General features: G+C 41.1%; 1 pseudogene; it reads right to left on the bottom strand.

The window, feature by feature from the left end:
- Nucleotides 1–284: 284 nt before the first annotated feature.
- Nucleotides 285–6,127, bottom strand: LOC102826833 (annotated as a pseudogene).
- Between the last annotated feature and the right edge of the window lie 1,434 nt (nucleotides 6,128–7,561).

The raw sequence follows: 7,561 nt of genomic DNA on the forward strand, positions 1-7,561 counted from the left end.
GCTATGGGTCGGAACCGACTCGACGGCACTTAGCTTAGCAATTAATATTAAAAGGATAGGTAACTATAGTTGGTTTAGTGAAAAGTCATTGTTTTTCTTAAATTTGGTTTTCATTTCTTGTAGAACTAACTGGAGCTAGAATGTAAATCACTTCCTTTTGTACATTTTTCTCCTACACATCTTTTTATTGCTTTTGTTATTTTTTCAGTAATATATATTTTTTTCTGTTAAGGTTTTTATTATTTTGGGGGGAGGTAGGGGGAGCACAATGGACAAGGACCAGCTCATTCCTTGTTGGCAACCTCTTTCCTCATGGTGAGCATGATGTTGCTGAGCTCCTCTCGTGTCCTCTTGGCTCGAATGTGTGTCCCCACTCTTTTCTTGATGAACTTCATTGACCGCTTGTCCTTAGACATCTTGAGCACTTCTATGGCATGGCGCTCATAAGGCACAAAGTCCCACACACCTCTAGATTCATGTCCTGCATGAACCTGGTGTGCTTGCTAAGGCATCCACGGTGGCAGCTATGCCTCTGCTTGCTCACATTCTTGGTTACTTTGTGGTCCTTGTTGAAGCCAGTGCCCATAGGGCAGTGCACAGCCATGGCTGCTCTTCTCCAATGGCTGCTGCAGTGGCTTCAGTAATACTTTGTTTACATTCAAATATCGTTTCTCTTCAGTTGTTTCTAGATACATTATACAAGAGGGCTTCAAAAAATTCGTGGAAAAATTACATTATCTGTTCATTCCATTTATCCATGATCTTTTTGAAACCCTAGCACAACCGGACTGACCTCAAATTGGATGGCCACAAATGGCTTGCAAAGATCTCTAAAGGCACTCTTTGGAAGCTATGTGCAAAGCCACATAAGCAAAGGGTACATTTCAATATGGAAAGTCAAAATTGAGTAGAAACTCATCATAGGACATTTTGAGGAGTCTTACCCTGGACATTAAATGGTGAAAAGAAATGTAATGAGCTGGAAAGAGAGAAATGGGGAGATAATGGGGCATGGCTTCCATTTGATTTATTCTGTGATTCTATGTGTTCATGTAAGGAGCTCTGGTAGTGTAGTGGTTACGAATCAGGCTGTGAACCGCAAGGTCAGCAGTTCGAAACTACCAGTGGTTCCACGGGAGAAAGATGAGGCTTTCTGCTCCCATAAAGATTTACAGCCTCGGAAACCCTGTGCAGGGTTGCTATGAGTCAGAACTGTCTCCACGACACTTAACAACAACAACATGTGTTTATGTACATCAGAAACTCTTGAAAAGACTTTTATAAGTTTGATCTTCAGCACACAGTCTTCAAATTCCTTATGTCACACCAGGACTGTAACTTATTTAATACATATGTATGCCCTTCCCCCAATCTCAACTGTCAAGAAGTAAGAAAATCTCCTATTTCAGTCCAATAAGATAAGTGCAGTAAAAGGATTTAAGAAGAGGGTCTAGGCAATGATGCATAATCTAACTTGGTCTAGGACGTCTTGGAAAGTTGGAGGAGGAGGTACCTAAGCTAAAACTTTGAGGATAAAAGAGTAGGAATTGACCCATTTTCCTGTTTGGCAGAGACTGATGGTTTGAGGGTGGGCTCAGAGCAGGAAGGAGAATGTGAAAAAGAGGTCAGAAGATTAAAGAACTTGTAAGACAGACTTATAGGACTCAAGGAGATTGAATTTAATTGGACAATTTTGATAATAGATAAAGATAAGACAAAGATTCGAGAAGGATTTTAATTAATTACCAATTGAATCTATAGCCTCACTGCAGTAAGATTTTTCTGAAAAACTGGTGTCTTGCAGTAATGAAATCCTATCTCCAACAATTTCAGCCTATGATAGGAATTGAAAGCTTCATGAAAAAGTTATGGGTCAATTGAGCCTTAAAGACTGCATAGATTTTTGTAATGTAAAATTTTTATATAATTTCAAACTTTCAGAAGTTCCAAGAATGATTACAAGTTACAAGAAATTGCCTCATATTTTATTTCAGATTCAAAAATTGTTCATATTTTGTTGATTTGTACCCCCCTCTTTATTCACAGGTCTGGTGGCATGGTGGTTAAAGCACTTGACTATTAACTGAAAGGTCAGTGGTTTAAACCCACTAGTGAATCCTAGAGACCAAAGGCCTGGTGATCTGTTCTCATAAGATTACAGTTTAGGAAATGGTATGGGGCAGTTCTGGTGTGATGCTTTAGGATAAGCACTGGCCTGCTAACCACAAGGTTGGTGGTTCAAACCCAGTAGCCACTCTTCAGAAACCCTATACAGGGTCATTATGAGTCAAAATTAATTCATTGGCACTTAATAACAACACCATGGGACAGTTATATTCTGTCCTATAAGGTTGCTATTAGTCAGAATCAACTCGGTAGTACACAACAACAACAACTAAATAAAGCCTAATGGAATTAAAAAAAATTTTTTATTGTGACTTATTTGATAGTTTACATGGAAGAACATTAGCTTTACATTTATCCTATTGCATATCGTTTCATTGCCATGGTTACAATCTCCTCCATGTATCATCAACCAACCAAAGGGTATACTCTGCAAGCCTGTCCCCCATCTCCACCCCCGGTGGTCATCAGCACACAGCCTCTCTTCCTTTCTGGGTCTAAAGTTCCCAGCCACTCCATCTCTCCACGTCATTGTCTCTGCCTCCATCTCTGGTGTCACTGCTTCTCTGGGTAGGGTCCTGCTCTCCGCTCTTCTCCTTTGATGGTTCCAGGGACCTCTGCTCCTAGACTGCAAAGTCAATCACTCCCCTCCTTTGCCACAAAATGTCTACCTTTACATTTCCAACCCACAAAATCAGTCCTGATAATTATTCTCTATTGCATCACAAGAGATCTATCCGCATCTCCTTTCATCAGCCCCTCTCAGACAGATTAGATACTACTCAGTGGAGATTCTACCTTCCTCTGAACCCTCTGGATCTAGGCTCCCACTTGAAAGCTTGTAAGCCAGTCACTTCTTGCCTTTGTAGCCCCCCATATTGGGTAGCCAATGTCCAAGTTGCCCATCCCCATCTTCTCTGTGTACAGAGAGGGTGGAGTGATCCTTGCTGTAAAAATTTGTTCCCTCTTTTGAGCTACTGCATCCATAGGTGTAGGTCAAGTTCATCAAATTGTATCAGATTACATTTTTTTCCCTTCTTCTTTCTTCTTCTAGTTGAGCTCTGATCATCCAGTCATTGAAGCCAGGTCAAGTGGGTATTATCTGCAAGTGTGGGTGTTCTTATGCATATGCTCTCTCTTCTTTTCAGCTGGACACTTCACTCTCCACTCTAGTCCTCTGTGGCTATGTCACTGACTCTGAAGTCCCCAGGTCTTGCCACACTGCTGACCAACCAGGTCTCCACGCGGGTTCACAGGGGTCTATTGAACATTGTAGGGCTTAGCTCGCAGCTTCTTTGCTGTTTTTCCTTCACCTCCCCTTATTGATGATGAACATGGTCACCAATCAGAGTGTGTATTCCCATTGAGTCTTAGTCTTGGAAGGGATTTTGCGCTGAGGGGACCTGACCACTTGCCTGGCTGTCTCCTAGGCTAATGTAATTTTTGCTATCATGTTGATTCCGAATCACGGTGACTGCATGTGTTCAGCATAGACCTGGGCTCCATAGGGTTATCAGGTGGCTAGTTTTCCAGAAGTAGATTACCAAGACTTTCTTCTAAATCACCTCTGGATATGTGTGACCCTCCAAACTTTGGGTTAGCATCCAATCACATTAAAGAATTTATAGTGATGTCTTTGATCTTCATCAGTTAATTATTTCAGTGGTAAGTATTTCAAGTCCTTTGTACTTCCAGCAAGTAAGGTTGGATCATCCACATATTGCAGGTTATTAGCGAGTCTTCCTCCAATTGTTCTATATATAATCCAGCTTCTTAGATTATTTGTTTAGCATACAGATTGAATAAGCATGGTGGAAGAATTCAATCCTGAGGCACACCTTTTTTGATTTTAAGCCACTCAGTATTCCCTTGTTGTGTTCGAATGACTGACACTTAGTTTATGTACAGGTTCCTTATGAGCACAAGTAAGTGTATTGGAATTCCCATTCCTCCACCTGTTATCCATACTTTGTTATGATCCACAAAGTCAGTGCTTTGCATAGTCAATCAAACACAAGTAAACGTCTTTCTGGTACACTAAGCTTTCCTGTCAAGATCCATTTGAAGTCAGCTTGAATTTCTGCCAGCTTCCTGTTGATGTGCTGTTACAAACATTTAAGAATTATATTTGACTAAATTTTACTTGCATTTGATATTAATGATATTATTCAGTGATTTCTGCATTCTGTTTAGCCACCCTTCTTTGGAATGACCACAGATAAGAATTTCTTTCATTTAACCAGGTAGCTGTCTTGCAAATGTCCTAGTGTAGATAATTGAGTGTCTTCGGTGCTGCATCAGTTTGTTGAAGCATTCCAATGAGTGTCCCATCAACTACTTCTCATTTCCCCTAGTGGTTTCAGTGCAGTTTAGACTTCTTCCCTCAATACAATTGTTCCTCCATTATATGCTACTTTTTGAAGCGGTTGATCTTTTGGTATAGTGATTCTGTTTTTTTTCTTTCTTTCTTTTTTACAAACAGCATATTCTAGAGAACAGCAGAAGCAACAACAAAACCCCAGGGCATGGCACCTACACTCCAAAGTAAAGCCCTACTGAGGCACAAAGTCACACTCCCATGGAAGGCAGTCGCCAAGTCTTTGGAGCAAGCTGTGCCTGAAGACCCTCTGACGCCAACCTCAGAACAGAGCATGCCCAGTAAGTCTTACTGTCATTCTTCGAAAGTTTCCATTGCACTTTGAGCAACTTCATGCCAGTCAGAAAGTCGTGTTCATGAACTGGGAGGCAGCTTGAGCTGAAAGAGGATTGATGTAAATTTACAAACCAAAACACTTGCTCAGATTTGTCTGTTTATCTTTAAAAACCTTAGCAGACATGACACCCCCAAAGGGGATAAGCATCTGCTGCAGGTCCTGATCTCCAAACTCATGGGGCAGATGGTAGATGAACAGCTTGGCTCCCTGTGGACTTTGCTTCTGGCTTCGAGCAGTGCCAATACTCTGCTGTGTCAACAGATTCTGCTTGTATAGTGTTGGGCATGCTGCGGCAACATATTGCTGGATCCTCAAGTAAGCCTGAAGGAGGGCCTCCATTGTGCTCCTGGTACCATTGGCAAGGCCGCTGCTGCCCAGGTAACCATTTAAAGCAGCCATCCCTGCGAGAGAGCCGCCATTGTGGCCAGCCATTACTCCAGCTAATGTCTCAGGGCTGTCGGGTTGACAGAGTTTCTGCTGCTGGACATTGATGAGGACCCTGACCTGGTGAGTACGCTGGGGACTGCTGGATGTAGTGAAAGCATTGGTACCACTTGATGTGTTCTGAGCTGTGCTGGCTACAGTGACTAGTTTTGCCAGATTCTGTAATTGCATTGCATTGAACCCTCCCAGTGAGTGTAGGATGCTCAGGGTGTTGAAGATCTCAGAGGTTTCCCCTCACAGGTGTTAATGCTGATTTGCTGTTTCTGCTGCTGGTGCTGCTGGGTAAATTCTCTTCTGTTTTTTGTCCTTCTGGGTATCTGAAAATTTCACCACCATTGGCAATGAGCAACCCTCCATGGTCTATGCTAGGTATCTTGATAGTCGTCTATTCCATACGTTTTGTTGTAAAAGTCACAAATGTACAACCTCGGCTCAGGTTATCAGGTCTCCATAGGATCTGGCATTCTTCAATCTGTCCAGATGAAGACAAGATGACTCAGATATCATTTTCAGTGCACTTCCTGAAAATCATAAGCAGTTTCCTGTCTTCCGTTGTATATTTTACTGTCATCGGGTGGTATCTATATAGTGATGCATCCCTGGGGGAACCTTCATATTGTAAAGAGCATTCTGTGCTTCGAATGACACTTTCTCGGTGGAATATGTAACAGAACAGTGCCCTTCGATCTGATGAAGGTTTTGTCTCCTATCCTTTTGGATGTTGATTTCAATGACAGTACAATACTCTTTAGAGATCCCTCAAGTTTTTCTCAGACCACGTCCTCAGAACCTGTTCCACAAAAAAACTTGATGGCATCGGTATATGGTGGGTCTGGGTGGTTCATGTTGCTTTTATTTACTTTGAGAGTTTGTTTTCCTGTTACTGTTTGTTGCTTCATCACATCAATGTAATTAAATCTGGGCCATGTTCTAAATTTTTGAAGTTAGACACCATCTGGTAAATTTCCTTCTTTTTATTTATTGATTTCTGTGTGTGTGAAATTAAGTGAAGGTTTACAGAGAAGATCATTGGTTTTACATTCAACAAATCACACACTTTGTTCCATCTCAATGATTGCAATTCCCTCCATGGAACCACACTTATCTCACTTCATCCCTTTAGTTCTTATTTCCGGTTCACCTTCCTTCCCACTCCTTCTCAATTTTGTCCTTAGGTAAATGTTGCCCTTTTGATTTTGAATGGTTGACCATTCCATGATGAGCATGCTTTACTAGTGTTGTTGTCTCTATTGTATACCTGAACCAACTCTATGACACACAACCATGACCACCACCACTATATGCCTCTCTACTCAAGAGTGAGTTCCTTTCCAGAGCTGATGGGTGGTCAAGGGCCACATTCTCTTTGGTGATCAGTAAACCCAGTCTTTTTTTTGTGGTTTTGTTTCTGTTTTTAATTTAAAATTTTTGAGTTTTGTTCCACATTTTCCCCACTCTATCTGGGACCATCTAATGTGATCCATTTCAGAGCAGTTGGTAGTGGTGCCAACTGTTTTTTCTGGTCTCAAAGTTGTGGAGACTGACGTTCACATGATCCAGTAAATTATTTATATTTTATAATTTTGAGTTTTGTTTCACTTTTTATTGTCCAATAAATTTCTACTCATAGTAACCTAATGTGACAAGACTGATGGTGGTGGTTATGAGCCATGGAACTGGTTCATGATAAGAGAGAATGGCCTAATCTCTTTCTGTCTTCTTTTGATGTTCCTTACATTGTTCATTATTTTGCCCATTGCTGTTGGTCGTTATGTGACGACTAGGAATCGGCTTTGAATCATAGTGACCTTATACACAACAAAACGAAACGCTGCTGAGCCTGTGGCATCCTCACAATTATTGTTACACTTGAGCTCATTGCTGCTGCCACTGTGCCTAGCCATCTCATTGGGGTCTTTGTGTTTACAATTACCCTCCACTTTACCAACCATGATGTCCTTCTCTAGGGACTGGTCCCTCCAGAAAACATGTGCAAAGTATGAGAGACCAAGTCTAACCATTCTGGCTTCTAAGAAGCGTTTTTTCCCCTCATTTTTGTATTTATCATGACGCTGTTTATTGATCCAATTGTAGGGACTTTTGTTTTCTTTATGATAAGGTGTATATGTGTATAGTCATTTTTTATGCTTCTTTTAAAAAATGTTTTATTGTAAATTATGTGATAGTTTACATGGGAGAACATTAGCTTTACATTCATCCTATTGCATATCGTTTCATTGCCATGGTTACAATCCCCTCCATGCATCATCAACCAACTA

Source organism: Chrysochloris asiatica, unplaced genomic scaffold, assembly GCF_000296735.1.
Source record: "Chrysochloris asiatica unplaced genomic scaffold, ChrAsi1.0 scaffold00020, whole genome shotgun sequence".
NCBI lineage: Eukaryota > Metazoa > Chordata > Mammalia > Afrosoricida > Chrysochloridae > Chrysochloris > Chrysochloris asiatica.